Consider the following 20,212-nt stretch of genomic DNA (forward strand, 5'->3'; position numbering starts at 1 on the left):
TGTCCACGCACACATGAGTGTGTTTCTACAGCTTTATTATCACTTGTTTTTCTATAATCTTATTTTAAGAGGCTTTTGTTTTAAGAATTTTATGATTCTATAATACATTTTTCAAACTATTTAATTTGTCCTGAAGATTTTCCCAAATCATTTCCTAAATGTTACATCACTACAGTCATCTCTCCTTTTTGTGTGACTGCAATTATGTGTATGCTTTCATTATTTGAGTTTCTTATTTTCATTTCTACATTGGCCAGTGATTTTTCCTCTCTCTATTTCCATGAAATATTCTGTACTAATCCACATCCTACCTAATTAAATACCCAGTAGAATTTTATCAGCTAGTAAGTTTATTTATCACATTATTGATGTCATTGCTGTATTCTGTCAGAGAGTTCTTATTTAAAATATGTCATGCTGTCTTCTAACATTTGTTTCCATCCAGTTATTGTCGCAGTGTTTTGTCATCTTTTTCTGGTGACAATAATGTTAATGTGATTTGTTTGTTTATTCTTGTTTTTTCTTCCCTTTCTGTGTTCTATTTCTAGTGTCTTGTTAGAGAAATTTTACAGGAGCCAAACCTCCATCCTCCTCCACCCTAGCCCCCCAAATTGCATGGTTTGCTTTTTTCTAAGCTTCTTCTTTCTTCACAGCCCCTGTACTTGTGCTCTTAGCCCTAGAATTCTTTTTTTATTATTATTTTTCTTTATTAATTACACTTTATTCACTTTGTATCCCCCCTGTGGATCCCTTCTTCCTCCCGTCCCAATCCCTCCCTTTCTCCACCCTCTGCATGCATGCCCCTCCCCAAGTCCACTGATAGGGGAGGACTTATTTTCCTTCCTTCTGATCCTAGTCAATTAGGTCTCATCAGGAATGGCTGTATTGTCCTCTTCTGTGGCCTGGTAATACTGCTTCCTCCTCAGGGGGAGGTGGTCAAAGAGCAGGCCAATCAGTTCATGTCAGAGACAGTCCTTGTTCCTATGACAATGGAACCCACTTGGATACTGAACTGTCATGGGCTACATTTGTGCAGGGGTCTTAGGTTATCTCCATGCATAGTCCTTGGTTGGAATATCAGTCTCAGGAAAGACCCCTGTGCTCAGATTTTTTGGTTCTGTTGCTCTCCTTGTGGAGTTCCTGAATGTAAACTTGTACAACCACTCTGGAAAGCAATCTGGCACTTTCTCAGACAACTAGGAATAGCGCTTCCTCAAGATCCAGCCATACCACTCCTAGGCATATACCCAAAAGAGTCTCAAGTACACAAAAAGGACATTTGCTCAACAATGTTTGTAGCAGCTTTATTTGTAATAGCCAGAAGCTGGAAACAGCCCAGATGCCCCTCAGTGGAGGAATGGATGCACAAATTGTGGTACATCTATACAATGGAGTATTACTTAGCAATAAAAACAAAGAAATCATGAAATTTGCAGGTAAATGGTAGGATCTGGAAAGGATCATCCTGAGTGAGCTATCCCAGAAGCAGAAAGATGCACACAGTATATACTCACTCATATAGACATATAATATAGGATAAACCTACTAAAATCTGTACACCTAAAGAAACTAATCACGAGGCCCTAGAATTCTGAAATTACCCCATTCTCTGATCACTCTCCTGACTCTCATCTGTCATCTGCCAGTAGGCAAGGCTGTGAGGAATCTTAACTCTTGTTTTCTCTGCAAGCTCTTCCCACAAGTCCATGAGTATGAAATTTCTTTCAGATGTTAAGATCCTTAACTGGTCCGTGACTTGGATTCTTGGTGCCATGGATCACCTTGTCTAAGAAGCAAACATCTCCAAAACAGTATCAGGGCAGCGCCAATTCACAGAAACCTCTTCCTTTCCATGTCTCTCCCTCAGGCCTTGGCTGTCCGGGAGCCTTTGAACCTGTGGTTAATACAGACACTCTAACCTAGTAGGTGGTTTTCTCTGACTGAAAGGAGGCACCAGCTTGCTACTTTCCTCAGAGTTTATTTCTCAATCTTAGAATCACAAAGAAGCATAGAAATTACAGACTCGCTTATTTTCACTGAATATCTAAACCCTTCACTTTATAACTTGTCGGCCCCGACATGCACACTATCACAATACTAAGATACAAACTCTGGACCTTCTGCAGAGGATCTGTCTACCTATAGCAAAGTCTCCTCATCCGCAAATTAGATACAGTACTACAAATTAACTATCACAAAGTGTGCTTTTAGGAATTGAAAGTGCCAACCTTGGTTAATGTATTTCATAGGATCCCTAATATTGACTTTTACTCCTTCTTTTATTTTTTATTTATTTTTTTGCTTTTTTCTTGGTCTTATTGAATTATGAATTTTCTATTAAAAGAGATATATCTTGATATAGATATACATTGTTCACGCACTTATACTTCCCCATAAAATTCACATTAAAATTCAAGTTCACCTGGGCATCCTACGTGTTTTCTGGCTGCCTTAGGTTCATTTAGGCTGGCATTATCTTTTAACTACTGCAGCTCTCTCTAGATGTCTGATTCTCCTCTACAGCTGTTGCACTGTGTGGTGTTATGGACTCTGACCTGCTGGAAGCAGACCATAACTCTGTGTCTGTCTGGCACTCAGATGTTGCAAACCAGAGGAGCTAACTTGCCTTCTACATCAAGACCGTCCAGGCTGCAGCTGTCAGCCTTCTGTCCTCGACTCCAACCTTCTAACTCTTCTAACAACACAAAGTATCACCCCCACACACACACACACATAGCATTTTTCAAGTTCAATTGTATAGTATGTATCTATTTATCAATCAAGTAAAGGGTCATTAAAACTTAAATTACTTTAGGAAAGAATTTTAGCATTGTCATTTTGGATTCAATTTAACTTTTTTATTTGTTTGTGTGTTTATTTCTCATACTTAGGACATTTGTCTAATAGAGGTACTTTAAAAGTCAAATGGAATAATAAATAATGCATTTTTATTAGGAAAGTCTATGAATAAACATTGTGATAAATTAATTTGTAAATAAAGAAAACATTCAGAAATTTTAATGATTTATTTATATGTCAATTGGCAGAGTTTTTCATATTATAATAAGGTGTTTTTCCCCCAAGGCTTCATTAAATGAAGTGGGTTGTAGAGAGGTAGGACTGAACATATATATAATAAATGAGACCTTGACCTTGACTTTGACCTTGACCTTGAAGAGAGATGGTATTAAACACAAAAGGAAATGTCAAAATCTTGAGTGGTAAAATGCTCTGTGGAAAAGGTTCGTAGAAGCTGAAGCTTTTTCCATCCTGTGTTGTTCAGGAAGGTTTTGTGGGGAAGATGACCAAATACATTTGGGAGTAGCAAGTAGCTAAGGAAGGGTCAGACTACAAAGAGACAGAGGGCCTGAAGGTTGCATTAACACACTTCTCACTGTTCAGATTTTACCAACAGGTTTTGCCAACGAGTCAAGACTGTTTCCATGGGTTGAATGACCCTTCCACAGGATCATACCAGATATTTGACTTATGATTCATAACAGGAGCAAAAATACAGTTATGAAGTACCACCGACAACAATTTTGTGGTTGGGGTCACAACAACATGAGGAACCATATTAAGGGGCCAGAGCATTAGGGAGGTTGACAACCACTGCACTACAGGAAGCTGAACTTGATCCTACAAGGAAGCTGCATTGGAGAATGTTGGGCAGAGCTGTGCTTTAAAGAGAGCACATGCAACATGCATTGACAGGAGAGAGATGAGGGGAGCTGCTGGATCCTGGCATAACCAGATTCTAAATAAAGTGGCAAGAGATTTGAAGAACATGTGCCAGACCTGTGTTTGGACATAGTCTAGACATATCTATTCACTTACCATTTCAAACAAGATTCACTGTGTTTTTAATGTTGATCAGGAATAAATCAAATTAGGTAATAATAATAAAACTGTATTAAGAAGCCAAAAGTTCCATTGTGTAGATGTACCACAATTTCTGTATCCATTCCTCTGTTGAGGGACTTCTGGGTTGTTTCCAGCTTCTGGCTATTACAAATAAAGCTGCTACAAACATGGTTGAGCAAATGTCCTTGTTGTGTACTTGAACATCTTTTGGATATATGCCTAGGAGTAGTATAGCTGGATCTTGAGGTAGCACTATTCCTAGTTGTCCAAAAAAGCGCCAGATTGATTTCTAAAGTGGTTGTACAAGTTTACATTCCCACCAGCAGTGGAGGAGAGTTCTCCTTTCTCCACATCCTCTCCAGCATGTGTTGTCACTTGAGTTTTGATCTTAGCCATTCTGTTGGGTGTAAGGTGAAATCTCAGGATCGTTTTGATTTGCATTTCCCTAATGACTAGGGATGTTGAGCATTTCTTTAAGGGTTTCTCTGCCATTCAATATTCCTCTATTGAGAAGTCTCTGTTTAGCTCTGTACCCCATTTTTAATTGGATTAATTGATTTGTTGCTATTTAAATTCTTGAGTTTCCAGGCCACAGAGGAAGACAATGCAGCCATTCCTGATGAGATCTGATAGGCTAGGGTCAGATGGAAGGAGAAGAGGACCTCCCCTATCAGTGGACTGGGGAAGGGAATGGGAGGGGAAGAGGGAGGCAGGGCAGGATTGGGAGGGGTCGAGGCAGGGGGCTACAGCTGGGATACAAAGTGAATAAATTGTAATAAATAAAAATTAAAAAATAAAGTAAAGAAGCGAACAGGTAAACCAAGTCAGTGTACTAAAGCTATTTCAGTATGGATCAACAGAGGGATGTGTGTAGCTTTTTATACGTTTAGTTGCCTTTTCTAGAATGTTCTACATCCATGGTTTCCTTCTACTTGGAAGGCATTTTCAATACCTTGGATATAAACTAGAAGTGAGAAAATGTACAGATAGAGAAACAACACTCCTAGGTATATCTTTCCTATGTCAAATAAAATATATATATTGTAGATTAAATCTTTAATGGAAGCATAGTATTAAAATTTTTTCAGCTGTTTTCACATGTTTCAGAAAATCAGTAGGACCCAAATCCACCAGTGCAGAACAAAATCCACATTGGCTTCTCAATCCTTGGGACTAAGGGAGACTCTGTCCAGGCCTGTGTGGTGCTCTGTGCATGCTGAGTAACCAGAAGGACATGGAAAGTGCTGTCCACTAGCTCTTAGTTATGATGGATATTTTATGATTCATTTGGGGCATTTTTCAACAGTAAAAAAAAAAAAAAAAAGTCAAATGGCATTTCATTATGTTAATGGGGCTCCAGAGACACAAATAAAAAAGCATTTGGTTCACATTCAGGCCCTGTGAGAAGAGAGTATTTTTAAAGATCTGTAGGTGGTTCACTAACACAGGTAATTGAGTTTCAACATCCCTCCAGTGAGCCTTTCCATGAGGTGTTCTGTCATACCTCTCAGTAAGGTGGGAAATCAAAAGGAAACCCTTTTAAGGAAGCATTGTCTCCTTTGCTGACTTGCCTAGCGCTCCCTTTTATAGCAATCTTTCTTTTTACTCAAGAAAAAAAGAAGCAAATCCCATTTTTAGAGAAACAGCAAAGGTGTTAACACTCCCACTTAAAGTAAGTGACAAAGATATTTGATGAGAGACCTGAGCACTTTCTCGAGGCAGCACGCTCAGCGATGACACCACATCCTCCCGAAGCAGGAGGAGGACAAATAGCTGTCCTGGTAATTCTAACCATGTGTACCTCCCCTCCCGGGAGGACTCGCTTCCCTCCTCCTATTGCAATCACATGCCTTTCAGTACAGCTTGTTTTACCTTTTCATCTGCAGTAAGAATGGTTGGCGTTAAGGGATGCATTTAAAATTAGGCATCTTTTTTCTTTTCTTGATTTAATAAATCTGTAGATGCTTTTCTAAGAGAGAAAAAAAGTAAAAATATGGAAGAATGTCTGGAACTGTGTATCCCAGCGGCTGCCCTGTTCTCATTTTTATATCCCAGTTCTGATTTCCTCTCATATTTTCCTAAATGTCATTTCTGGATGGCAGCGACTTGTTACTATAGAATAGAAGAGACGCTGTTTAGTTCAGAGAGTGAGGTCATAGAGTCGGAATATTCTAGCATCAGCTAGAGGGCTATAATGGCGAGCAAGTCCATGCTCCGGGCTTACGAATGAGGAAATCAAAACTCCAGTGCTTTTTCTAAGTGTTCAAGATGACAGACAGCCACTGAAATGCAGCTTCTCAGCTTGGCCACTTGAGCTGTCACAGCCTGGGTCTGTAGCCACGATGCTGGGCTCCATAACCTAGTGCGCTCCATCAGCAGGGCGTGAGCTCAGTCTTTCACACGGCACCGACCAACTTCCATATGACAAAAATGCTCATTTCCATGTGGACTTAGAATCAACTGGACCATAGAAAACACACTGAAAAATATGTATTTAGAAAAAAATATTCTATTTGGCCCTAAAGAATTGAAAACTAGTATTTTTCAATTAATGCACTGGAAAAAAAAAAAAAAAAAAAAAAAAGGAAACCCCCAGGTAAGTGTCCAGGATGGCAAACATACGTTTGAAAAGAATCTCCCATTTCACTCATTTATTAATATATTCATTTATTCTCTCACTCAATGCATATTTAAAGAGTAATGGTGAAGGTGTGCCTTAGACTGTGCCTTAGATAAGGCCATAAACAACAGCAATCACAGCAATAACTATCCCAGCAAACCCACACTCTTGTCAGTGGAAGACAGAGGAAAAGAGGGGAGGCAGAGAGTCTCCTCAGTTTTAGAAAGGGTTCCAGAAGGAAACAAAGCAAAGAAGCTGACAGTGCCTGGGGTGGGTGGGTGGGGTGTGGAGAGCGAGGCTATGCGTTCTTGGGAATCTTAGCAAAACTCTAAGGAAACAACAGAGACCACCTTTCTGATGCCAGGAATCCAGAGGAGCACCTGATTTGCTTTCCTTTATGTCATTCCCCTCATATCTATAAGCTGAGCTGTCTTCTGTCTCCTTATGAGGTACAGCAGGTCCCGGCAGGGTCAGCGACTGGCCCGTTATTCTACGCAGGCCACTAACTGAGAAGTTTCTACATTTAGATAGCAGTCATGGCTGGTGCTTGGGAGGATCCTGCCGATTACCAGGTGCTATCTCCTGTCTACGTGTGATCATTGAGAGAGGGGCCTGGCAATCTAACATGTTAAGAAAGCAGAATGATAACCGTAACCTGGTGCTTTTCTTTAATATCAACATGAGGCAAGCCAGTTTCACCTTCCCAAATTTCTTCAAGAAACCACCAAAGGCGGCATTGATGTTGCTTATGTGCTGGAGGAGAATCTGGGTAATCACTCAGAGAACACGGGCTTGTTCAGCAGCTCAGCACATGGGGAATCATCATTTCAGCCAATATTTCTGTGCAAGGGCTTCAAGGCACAAACTACATCTGTTCACGATGAGTGCGGTTAGGCACAGTCCAAGAGCCATCGTGGTAAGGCTGCATTGTGGGACATGCTCACATACATTTCCTTGCCAGGTAGATCCCCAAAAGTTCCCAAGTCCTGACGGGTGAATATCAATTTTGTGTGACTTAGTGTGGGGAGCCCTATCCTTCTGCGTTCCATATGCTGAAAAATCACACTTGCATCGGAAGCGGGAGTCTACTTCAAGGTCCTTGGAGCACCAAGAGCCAATTTCTATGCCAACCAGTCTTTCCTCTTCTCCTGCTTCTGTGACGGTGGCCCTTTCCTTACACATCTACACGGCCTTGTTAGATAATGAACTCGTTATATGTCCTGGGCAACTCTTGTTTTGTTTTTTTTTTTTTTTCTTTCTTTCTTTTTTTTTATTTCCTTGGCTTTTGGGTTTAATAAGACAAAGCAAAAATCTATTTTGCATTTCAACTCCAACCTCAATATCCTGGACCAGACACTGGCAGGAGAGGTGGGTGTGGGGTGCTGCTGCCTTCGTGGCATGTGTTGAGCTGGCGGGATCACAGATCCGTGTGAGAGATGATCTTCTGCAAGCTGAGGGAGCTTCAGAGTCTGTGCTTAGAGAACAGCTGCTCTGGGCTCTCTGTGGATGGCGGTGACCCCACGCTCCCCGAGGGTGTGCCTGGAAGGCTGTGTGCATCCCAGTCACTTCCTGCGACATTTGGCAGGCAGTGCCCGAGCAGCAGGGAACGGGTTAGGGTGAGGGGCCCCAGTCAGGCTTGCTGCGATTGTCCCTGATTGATGAGGGCATAGGACTGTGTAATCCACCCCCAACTGAAGGCAGGGCTAAGAGAAAGTACTAAGCCAAGCTTGCAGGTAAAAAGTGTAAAAGTTTGAACATGATTTTACTTTGTGATGAGGAAAAAAAAAACCTACTTTTAATCTATTTCTCTTTTTTAAAAAGAAAATGTAAATACCATATTTTTCCTATCAAGGAAACTAAACAAAAGAAAAAGAGTTTTAAATTATTCACAGGGGAAACAAATCAAGAATCCGGAATTAGATTGAAATATTTAAAGCAATGGCACTATTCAACTTGCCAGTAACTTCTGCATGTTGTGGAAAATAAAAGTAAATAGAAATTATAATGTTCTCAAAGCTAGGAGAAAAATGACAACTTCTTTTAGTTGGAAAGTTAAAAAAATAATATTTCTTCACCTGGAGAAAAGATATCTTTTTAATTTGCAATAAAAGACCTTTTCCTGTGATATTTAGGCATCTGTGCTTTAAATACAGAAATGGATGGCTTCACTTCAAGACCTCGCCCTGCTCCTGTCTTCTGGGTTGGGTGGTATAAGAGCACAGAACTGCTTTTCCCGCACTGTTCTCGACTCGCTGTGCCACGGTGACGCTGATTGCGCCTGGTTAGACTTCGGGTTTTTCTATAGATCTGCAAAGGCTGTAAACACCACAGTCCCAAGTGGCTTAACAAAATCATTCCTCCCCGACCACATAATTGCTAAATTGTGCATGTCAAATGGCTGCAGGATATTCTGTCCCTTTTCCAGCAGGTTATCAAGGCAACTTGCTGGAGAATGGTGTTGTTTATGTGTCCTTTAAGTTGGGAACTCAAAGGTCAAGAGTGGCCAAAAGCGTTTTCAATGAGTAACTGCTCCCTCTCCCAAGCTCCTTAACGGGCCTCTCCAGTGATCCTTATCATTTACTATGAAATGTGTGTGTTTAGTTCCTAAGCCAAAGCCAACACGTACACCCAGGCTTGGTTATTGTTAAGCTCAGTGATTAGTCATTCCTTATACTTACCAGATGCCTATGCATAAGTAGACATGATAGTAGAGATACATTTTTTCTCTTAATGATTTTTGAAGGCATTTTAAAAAATGTGTATTTTTAAATGCTTTAAATTCAAGTACAAACAGTAATTAAATATCAAGTGTACAATAGTATTTAGTCTGAGTATGATACAAGAGCCCTTATTTGTAGTGGGATAGAAATGTCTCTCCTTAATGAGAGAGTGCTTTTTGTCTGATCTCCGAGCTGACTTGGAAGTAGAGAGCTTCAATTAATACACTATGAGGAATGGTGAGACCGAGCTGTATGAAGCCGTTTAGCAAGCGGCTCTCAATCTCTGCCCTTCCCTGGTGTTTACTGAGACTCACTTTCCTAGGCAGTCACCACTGGTTGTGCTAATGGTTAATCGGCTGCTTCAAGATTTAAGACTTCAGTTTTGACAGTTAAATCAGTTGTACCAATTAATTACTAGGGAGTAGTTTCCCATTCCCCAAGAGCAGACTACAATAACATACTCCTAAATGTGCTGCAGCTCTTAACTGCTTTCCTCAGATCACGACCTAGGACGCCTCCGCGATGACAAGCCTTGAAACCCATGTCCCCACAAGAACAAGCCTTAGGTAGAAGGACGTGAGTTTTCCAAGGGGGGGTGAGACACACTTGGCACTCACATTTGATCAGAGAGCTACGATTCCATTGCATATGTGAACTGCAGGCTTCTAGAAGGGCTTCTGTCTCTTCCATCCTTTCTACTTAATCGTGGTGATATCATTACAAGAAATGTAGTTTATGCATGTAAAGGCTGAAAGAACAAAAGAAACGAGTGATACCAGCCCGGGACCCTGCACTCAGATACAAAGGATCTCAGCAGCATCTGAAACAAATGAAAGGAAAACAGATTGTCATCAAATCTTCAATTTTTTTAAACAAAAGTTTGATGCATATTTCTTTGGGGAATAGTTTGCAAATGATATATAAAATATGTGAAATACAATTGTAAACAGACATGCAATTTACCCAGGTTACAATCTGTTCCGTGATCTTTGTTCATTCTCAAGATAAAAAGGACAGGATATGCCGTTTGGAACAGGATTGGGCTACAATAAATCTCATATTGAATTATTAGAACTGACATTATTAATATTTTTAATATTCTATGGCTTTCTCGTGATTCTTTGCATACCATATCTTTAGTAAACTCCGGGGCCTTAATCATTTTAAGATTGCCTGTGCTCTCAATGGCTGTTGTCTGGTATGCGAGCACAAGCTCTTTGAATGTCAATAAATATGCATGGCTACAAAGAGCGCTCTCTCAGAACCGCGGATGTCTGCGGCATTAACTGCTGTATGCAGTGTTTCTTGCTGCTCCTGCTCGCTCAACACATGTTGCCCTGCGGTCTGAAAGTGAGCTACCCTTGGCCTTTTGTGGCACTCAGGTCTCTTTCTTTCAGCAAAGGCAGGGCACGGTGGGGGAGAAGTGAACCGGGAAAGGCGGGGGGCAGAAAGGGCTGGCTGGGAAGACAGAAGAAAGCAAAATTCCTGTGGATTGCTAGTTGTCAAGAGCATGGGAAAAGCGAATGCTGGGGCCCCAAAGTGCGTCCTTCCACCCCGCTTCACCCGCCCGGCCCCCAGTCACTGACCATGGCTGCAAAGGGACTGCTCTCCCGCTTTGAGGTCGCGCTGGTGCCAGAGCCCTGACTGACAGCACATTTTGAAACTGAGTGTGGACATTGTCCTGCACTAGCCATGCAGAAAGCCCAGGGGCTGAGCTCAGGGCCCAGACTCACACACCCCAGTTCTTTCTAGGTGGTCGGGCATCGGGCGCTGGTCTGATCACTGGACGACGGATGTTTCTTGCTACAGAATCCCTGGAATAGAATTGCAGGACGAGACAGCACCAGCGGCATGAGAACGGGGAAAAGTCAGACAGTTGTCTCTACTGTGGACCTCGCCTTTTGCTGATTCTCCTGCAGGGAGACGCCATGGAAGAAGTTTTTATCAGCCCTTACAAACACCTAAGCAGTGCTGTATAATGTTCCAAAGGAGGCAGTTTTTATCCCGTTATTAAGAGGTAGAGCTTGGATAAGCCATATGCTGGTCTTACTTAAATAGAGAAGAGTTTTAAGGCAAAATAAGAGATTGCAGCTGGTCGCTACAGTAGTTTACTATTTTTGAGCAGCTCTTTAGTATACGGTATTTTAATTCATCCCACAGATTCAAATTGGACTTTGTGTACACTAGGATATACTGTATACTGCTCAGAGTAATGCTGGCTTGCTAAAATTGCCATGTAGATTGAAGCAAAAGAGGCAGCTCTGCCATTTCTGAAATCTATTCAAGCATTTCACACAGAATGGAAACGCTGACGGGCCAGCTACCTCTGCACGCACGGACTCTGCGAGCCTGTATAGTCCCATCCTTCTACTTTCTAAGTACAGAATGGGTAATTAGTATCACTCAGGCTGTTAGAAAGATGTTCACTATTCTCATTGTACAAAGAATGCTGATTTTTCAGGGGTTTATAATCAGGCCAGGAAAAGAAAATGCAGTGGATAAAATTGGGACCCAAGTCTCACTCACGGGCAATCTTATTTTTATTTAAGAAAATCTGAAGTAAAGTGAAATAATCAGAGCTGTGTTCAGCTAAAGAAATCCACTGAGTGGGCAGTATCTCAATTCTCCAAATTTCTGTCTGCAGCCTTGAATTTGTTTTCCTTCGCATTTTGCACTTGAAACATAATGTTTTGCGTACCATTTGTTTGAATCTCACATGTACCAGAGGAAAGGGCCTTTTTTGCTCAGCATTAATGGAACACTTCAGGGAGAGGTCCTAGTGTGCCGCGACTATCAGATGGGCCCGGCGTGTTAGCCTTTCCCACAGGACCTGAGCTGCCCTGGTCTGCCAGAATTCTCTGCCCCTGGTATTGGTGGTCAGGTTGTGTTGGGTTTCCTTATTAATACTCTGCTAAGCCAAAGCAAACCCTACTCAGGCTACTCCGCCCCTGAAGGCAATTAACCTGTAACATGAGCTCTCCTGTCACTGTGTGCTGCAGAGGACCAACAAAGATCTGCCATTTGGCCTAGTGACAAGTTTTAATCCTCTCTCAGTAGAACTCTCTCTTGGGAGGATTTCTAGCACATGGACATTGCTGAACAGACATGTTCCAACCGCCCTGGTATGATCCGCTGGGCCGATTCCAACCATGGGACGCCCGTGCAGACAACTGAGAGAGGACTGCAGAAGATCCCGCAAGCTTTGTCTAGTCTGAATGCTCTATTACTTAAATCCTGGGCATGGCATACCGAGAACATTCAGAACCCTTGGATGAAACTATAGCACAGCTGAGTTAGCTGAGTGAGAAAAAGTAGCTATCAGTAAATAGTGTCATTTACATTTTAAAGGTGTATTTACCTTTTAATTAGTTCTTACCAGAACGGTCCTCATCAAGCATTCACATTTTGAAACCATCCTGCAACAGCTGATCTCAGACCTGCTTAGGCTCTCCGCACCATTGCCTTCTGACACAGGACTGCAGACTTTGTATTTATCTTATAATCTTTATTTCTTAGCCGCATCTCACATGAAAGGGCCTTCTCTGAACTCCCACCGTCTTGACGGAACCACACATCTCCCCACCCAAGCCACCTCTGCTCAGATAGCTCCCCATCCTCACAGACACGGCTTTCTGTGGGTACTTCCTGGTTGGAGGGCAATGTGTCACTTAATGTGGTCAAACTCATGGTGCAAAATTCCAGCTTGATAAAACTCACGCCTGTCCCGCGTCTGTGTCATCGTTTCAGAGAGGAAAGTATTGCCTCTGCTTCCTTTGTGCCTTCTCAAGTTCTCCACCTTAACCCGCACCAAACAAACCAAAGGAAAACAGGTTCCCAATTACTGTAACAGTAAATAAGTATCTTTCTTCATCTGAATGTCTCTTAAGGAATTGCAGGTTTAATTTCTCAGTCTACAAAATATCTGACCAAGATGTTCTGGAGGCTGTGTGTTTTCTTTAATGGTACATTTTACTTCTGACTAAGTTACTTAGAAATTTGTGTGGTGACTGTAGCACTGATCGGACACTTTTTGCTCTGGGAATAAAACAGAATACACACGTGGCTAGGACCAAGGTGCACATGCTGTCCCACCAGTAGCCGTGAGCAACTCTCTGTGGTTTATTATTCAGACAGCAATGAGCAGAGAACACAGCTAAGCCAAACCTGTAGGAGGCCTAGCAACTGAGCTAGGAAACCTTTAAGTGGCTATCACCCTTCCCTGTAGGCCAGCAGAACTAATGGCCGGCTTCAGTTCCTTTGTTACTGTCAAGTAACAACCAGGGCCTCTAGAACAATGGCTGACTTATCTATGGTTGCAGTGTACAATTAGAACCATGTGGAATGCCAGAACTCACAGGAAAAGGAACATGCTTATAAAGGGAATGGGAATAAAGAGCTAGAGAACAAATAGAGCAAGTAAGATCTCTATGAATGAAAGAGACGGGAAGAGCCATGGGCTCAGATAAGGCTGATCACATCGCGGGGACATGTAGCTGAATCCCACAAAAGCGTATCCAGAAGGACGGTCCTTCTCAGTGAATGCTGCTACAGACAAAGCTTCGAGGTCGCTAACACCCATTTCACTCAGCAGTGCTAGGCATCATGCAAAGGGCAGGCTGAAGAATTCTTAGCTTGCCTGGCTTAGACTTCTGTATGATCGTGTAGTTGGCGAGCTATACTCTTATCTGTTCAGTACCATATCATTTAAGAACAACTACCACGGTGTCAATCCTGCTTCGTCAGTTCCCAAACAGTAGACACTTTGTGAACCAAGCAATGAGAGAGCAAAGTGTCTGTCCCTTTCTCCTGCTGTGCGATGTCTCGTCATCTCATGCTCATCCTAAGCAGAATGGCTTTGTTTTCTCAGTGGTTACACGGGTCAGACCTGCACTCCAGCAGGCAGATTCACTCACTTCTCTAACCCTCTGTAAAGCCTCCACATCTCCTGGGTTTGGAGCAACAGTTGCTGAAGAGCCTGAGACACACGTGGAAGGAAAATGCAGGCATCCAGAGTGCGCAGAGCACCAGTGGCCTGATGTTCTGCCATGAGAGAGGAAGAAGCAGATCCTGTTAGGCCAACAGAGCTTCAAAACGAGGCACGATTCAGCCATCAATACTTTGAAAGAAGCTTTCTCTATGGGAAGATTCCTTTAAGAGCTAAAAAAAGACATTTTCCAATTCAAAGCTCCTTTCAAAGAGTAGAAAAAGGGAAGCATATTTGAATGCTAGCTCTGCAGTTAACATTATTAAAACATTTAGCTTCATGCCTCCCATGCTTTAATTTGAAAGTTTCCAGCATTTGAGGTTTGATGGCCCAGGAATTGACGCAACAACCAATCTTTGGACATGCCTGCCTATGTTTCTGAAAGAAAGGAAACACAGCTCATCACTTAGGTGAGAAGGAAGGAGCTCACTGAGTGAGAATAAAAGATCAAGTTTAGCTTAATTGCTTTCTTGGGGTGAAGCATTTTGCCCAAATCATCATATCTGGTTACTTCCTCAACAGCAAATTGTCCTGAAGAAGGATGCCTCTGCAGTTCACTGTGCTCAGTTTTATCATCGCTGATGCTTATAGTAACCCAGGTGCCATGGAAACACCACAGAAAATGCCACAGAGTTCACCGGTCCTCAGACAGATCCCGAGGTAGGCCATGGTGGGGCTGTCTATTCTGACGGCTGGAATTAAGCTCTATTTCCATGTCTCAAATCCCATTCTGCTTTATAAATTACTATGTTATACTAATGTCCACATATCAGCAGATCTGTGTCAAAAAAAATTATTCAAATTTCATTCCCTCTATCTTTGTTTGGTTTTGGTTTTTCAAGACAGTTTCCCTGTGTGTAGCCCTGGTTGTCCTGTACCTCACTCTGTAGATGAAGTTGGCCCTGAGCTCACAGAGATCCACCTGCCTCTGCCTCCTGAGTGCTGGGATTAAAGGTGTGTGCCACCATGATGATGGAAGCATCACTAGTAAATAAAAATCACTAGGCTTGTCTTTCCACAGCGCTGTAGAAATGAGTTGAAAAGACAGCTTAAAGGCTCAAAGCATCTACAAATTACACACAAAATCTCATTAGTCTCAGGCCAGAAGCCAGGTTTGTTTACCCTCCTTATAAATTGTAGTAACGTGGGGTTCTGCTTCAGAACAGACAGCCTTGCCTCTAGAAGGGCACAATTTCAAGCACTGGAGCTAAGACCTCCAGGAGCTCCGGCAGAAGATGCTGTCTGCTGCACCCCAACAATAGCAGCAGCCATGTCGTATATGTTTATAAATACAAGGGTTTCCTGATGGGCCCCAACTTGCTGTCTGGTTAAGAACCTGCAGGTCAGCCTCTAGTAATCTGAAAAGTTCAGTTTGTTCTAATTTTGTTGTTTATCTCCATGGCTAGTAATCTTTAAAGACTACTTCAAGCATTTTTCTTTCATTTTAAAATCTCAACACTCTCTGTGACTTTGGCCTTCTGTGCCCCCTTTTTCCTAAGCACAGTGTCACTTCCAAAATGTACTAAGAAGAAATAACACCATACACTGTCATCAACATTTCCCATTTTCCTATTGGTACTCTCTTGAGGTCTGATATCTTGATTACAGTTCTGTAGAAGACATTTCAGAAATCCTGTGAGCGCCCTGTCTTCATCTGGTGTTGAAAATTAAATAACCCTAAACAAATGTATCAATTCCCACTTTAAAAATTACAGACTAAAATTCTTCTCTTCCAGTTTTGCGTAGAAGCTCCGCGTGAAGCATGTTTGACTTTGAGCGCTGCTCTTGCAGACCCGAGCTGTGAAGAACAGGTTCTGCGGTATGTTTGTAAATAAGGCTTTCATTCATTTGGAGACACAGCGTATCTTCTCGTGGTATGGGAAGGAATGTAAATTGTCTACAGATGGCTCCTGTTAGAGGTTATGGGGGGGGTCATAGAGAAACATTTACTTTAAAGAGCAAAAGACGGCCCATTCTTGTTCATTTCAATACAATAAACAGTTACATTTCTCAGTTTAAATATTTGGAAATCAGATCTATAACACATGTCCTTTGTTCTTAAATCAAAAAAGTGGTAGTTTTGTTTAAAATTTTTGTTTGCCATTAGTCTGCACAATCTGTGTTGCAGCAGATGCATGACAAGCCCTATTAAAATACAATAAAAGAGCACCCAGGGCACATTATTAAAAGTAGAATCAAGAGAATAGTTTTGATGCCAACAAATTATATTCTTCAAAGTTGATTTAGTAAAAAGTAATTGGAATCAATGGGTTAATTGTTTTTAGAGCACTTATAAGTAAATATTATTAGCAAAGTATTTTAATTACTATATTTTTATGTGGCCCAAATGTAAGCATTTATTAATACAAACCAAGCACTCATTACAAATTTGCACAGAAAATGATAAAATATTATGTATGAAATGAAGCATTAGCATGGACCATTAAGTCCTCTATTTTCATTTAATTGAATTTGTCAGTAGTACCCTCTTTAACTGAGAACCAGTCATAACCACAAAATTAAATAATAATTAAAGAAACAACTATTGAAAGAGTTGCTTGGGAACTAAGGTGCCATTTAACCAAAACATAGCAATTTAATGTAAATTGCAGACCATGTAGACACAGTTCTGAAAACGGCGTTTCCTGTGGTGCCATGTATGTTTTCGTGAGTGTTTTCCCATTGCACATTCGATGGTCTAGTTTGAGGACCAGTCTAGTTCAAAAAGGGCGGGAAATCCACTAAGGCCCATACACCTCTTTGCGCTGTGGTAAGCCAGTGAAGGTGATATACAACAAGTTAGGATTTGTTCCATTATTGACGAGCTTAGACCACCAACCTCTGCACCAACACACAGACCTAGGAGCGTGTGTCCCCTTCCTATTCCCATGAGCCACACATCAAACTGCCCATGTGGCGACACAGTCAAAGCCAGGACTGCAGCACAACTGACGTTTTTGTGCGCGCAAACGTGTCCTCCCACTGAGTCGCTCGTGTTACAGCTGCGTTACTCTTTTAAATAAAACTCATACTTAAACACTCCGATCCAAGACACAGCTCGCTCTGCCAAACAACCTAGTTGTGTTGCACCTGCCGTGTGTGTGCGTGTGCCATTTACACGCTTGTGTTCATCTCCCTAGCTGCTCCCGGCCTCAGCGCGTCATGCTTTGATGCGTCCAGGCAGGCTTCATGTTGCACAGCCAGCAGGGGGAGATAGGATTTAAGGAAATAACAAAGGGAGCGTCAGGAAAGTAACTACTTCAGCAGACAAACAAACAAACAAACAAAAAAGGTTTGTCAAGGAATGGAGAGGAGGGCCTCGAAGGCGTATGGAGCAGGTGTGGGTGTCAGATAGCATGCAGGCAGCCAGATGGAATTTTGAGAAATATTTTGTGCAGGTCTATTAAAGGTCTAGGTCTGAAGTCCTTCACACAGATGAGTTACCTATTAGCCACACTGGTAGTGTTTTTCAACAGAGAAAGTGTGTATCCAGGTATGTGAATCTGAAAGTCACTTTACACAGTACAAAAATCACAGCATTTATGCTCACATTCTCATGTACTCAGAGAAAAAAAAAAATCTCTGTTGCATCTTCCTATTGCTAAGAAATGGGGCACTTCCATGTAGAAATTGATAAAATGATAACCAACCCAAGTATGGAAGGATTTAAATATTTAAAATGTGAGTATTATTATTATCATGTATATAACTGAAATTGAATTTATTATATTCAAGTGACTCACAGACAACTGTGAATCAAGTGCGATGAACGATGAACACGGGTTCCTAATTGAGAACTGCATTACCTTGAAAACCATCCAGTATTTTGATTTGGAACAAAATACTCTCCTTTCATACTTAACAATATCATTTTCGTAATCTTCGTTTAACCAGAAAGAACGTTTTCTGGCTCTGTTGGTACTGATGACACTGATAGGTCCTGAACATGCATTAGTGTGAAGTAGCCCCCAAACATGAACATGAAGATTGGCATGTGCTGCAAGATACTCACGTGGTTGTTAAGGGAAACAGACACTCAGACACCCACCTTGCATCTAGGAGCTGATTCGTTAGGCAGATCACTTTCATATGTTTTATGTAACCTGGTAGTCAACCACTTTCAAGATACGATGTCTACAGTCGTATTACATACTGAAAAGTTAGCATGTTCATAGTTCTAGGTAGGCATAAATTGCAATTACATAAGTTATATGGATTTTATTTTATTTTTGTAGGGTAATACTCAAGAAAAATTTCAAATTACATTGTTAAGAGTTCAGAATAATCATTTCTCATTGGTCAGCAACTATCACCTATGACTGGAAACATGAGTCTGCCGGAGTCTGGCTCTCCACATCCGAGCTGTCTCCTTACCCATGTCATAAATCCCCCCACAAACGGGCGTTTAAGGCAAGAGCCGAATCTGATGAGAGTAAGTTCAGTTTGTTAACTCTTGACAGTTGTTACCTACACACACGTGTGCTCACACAGGCCTCCTAAACTCTTACGCAACTTTGTTAATTTTTTTCATTTTAAAAACTCTTTTAATTAAAATGTTTACTTGACAACAAATAATTCTGATAGTTGTGGAATACCATTTGATATTTGGCCTAAGGGCATGTGCAAATAGTTGGTCAGGGGTTTGAAGACATGTCAACAACCAACACTTCTGTATGATAGGAATGTGAAGATCTGTTTCGTTAATTTTGAAACACATCATTCACTGTGTTCACCAGACAGTATAAAAATTACAAAAGTTTGTTCTTACTGAAGCGACTTCACTTTGATCATAAGCACTTTTACCAACCTCCCTCCCATTCCCAGCCACAGATAGCCACCTGCCTACTTAATTTCTCTGAGTTCAACTTTTTAAAGTTTCCATGTAGGAATTTAGTAACATATAAAATGTTTTTGTGCCTGTTTTGTTTGACCTGACATGTTTTCCTCTCTCATCCATATAGGCATGAACGCTAGAATCTAATTCCTCTTAAATGCTGTATAGTATTCCATTGCATATATGCATATTTGTATATATATATGTATATATACACACACACTTATCACATCCATGTTTTCTTCTATTGACAGATATGTACATTGATTTCATGTCTTGACTATTGTGACTAATTCTGCCATGAACATGATAGTGCAGATGTCTCCTTGACATGCTGATTTTAATTCCTTGGATATGGACCCAGACACGGGCTTGCTGGGCCATATGGCATTTCTGTTTTTAGTTTCCAGGATTCCAATTTTATTTTCTATCCAGCCCATACATGATACCTGACTGATATCAAGAGAATAATTTAGGAGGGTAGTGACTGGGAGCCACGAAGCTCCAGGATGGAGGGTTATTACAGCGAAAGGAATTCAGCTTCATGCACTGCTCTGGCGGCTTCACTTTCAGACCCTGGGTCAAGTTCATTTCAGAGACAGACTGCAAAAGACTTTTGCTAAAATATCTTTCTCTTACTAAAATATTTAATTCCTCTGAGCTCCTGAATATTTTATCATATATAGATTAAACTGAGATTCATAGAATTTAATGTGGAGACTTGTGCTATTTTTATATCTTAGATATGCTGATTTTGTTCTCTCACAATATCAATACACTTTCTTCTACATCCACAGCACTTGGTTCTCTCCCATAATTCCTCACCCCACATGCCTGTCCAGAATCGTCCTGTTTTCGACAGAACACTATGACTGAACTGACTGCTACAACTGATTTACAAAACTGAAATGGAAACATACGCTGTAACCCTCACTGTCTGGGGATTCATGAATATAACATTGGTATGTCAACGTGGCCATCTTCCAGGACCCTAAAAGAATGGGATGGATGTTGTTGGGCCATAGTTTTTCAGAACATTTGAGGGGATTATATCAACATTTTATGTTTTCACTGGGAGCAAGGCAATCCCTTCAGTGCCGGCATTTGCAATGTGGATTTGAGTCTTTGAAAGTTGCCAGAAAAAAGTCCAGCCTCGGAATGAGGCCCAGATGATAGGGCACTAATCAGGA

General features: G+C 41.4%; 1 long non-coding RNA gene across 1 annotated transcript in view; it reads left to right on the plus strand.

Annotated features, from left to right (window-relative positions):
* Window positions 1-19,851, plus strand: part of LOC132648271 (uncharacterized) — a 153,164-nt gene extending 133,313 nt beyond the window's left edge. Inside the window, exons 2-4 of the long non-coding RNA XR_009586633.1 lie at window positions 14,711-14,848; window positions 15,925-16,007; window positions 19,820-19,851. This is a non-coding gene — a long non-coding RNA (uncharacterized LOC132648271). The remainder of the gene's footprint in view (window positions 1-14,710; window positions 14,849-15,924; window positions 16,008-19,819) is intronic.
* The last annotated feature ends 361 nt before the right edge of the window (window positions 19,852-20,212 follow it).

The sequence above is a fragment of the Meriones unguiculatus genome, chromosome 16, assembly GCF_030254825.1.
Source record: "Meriones unguiculatus strain TT.TT164.6M chromosome 16, Bangor_MerUng_6.1, whole genome shotgun sequence".
Lineage (NCBI taxonomy): Eukaryota > Metazoa > Chordata > Mammalia > Rodentia > Muridae > Meriones > Meriones unguiculatus.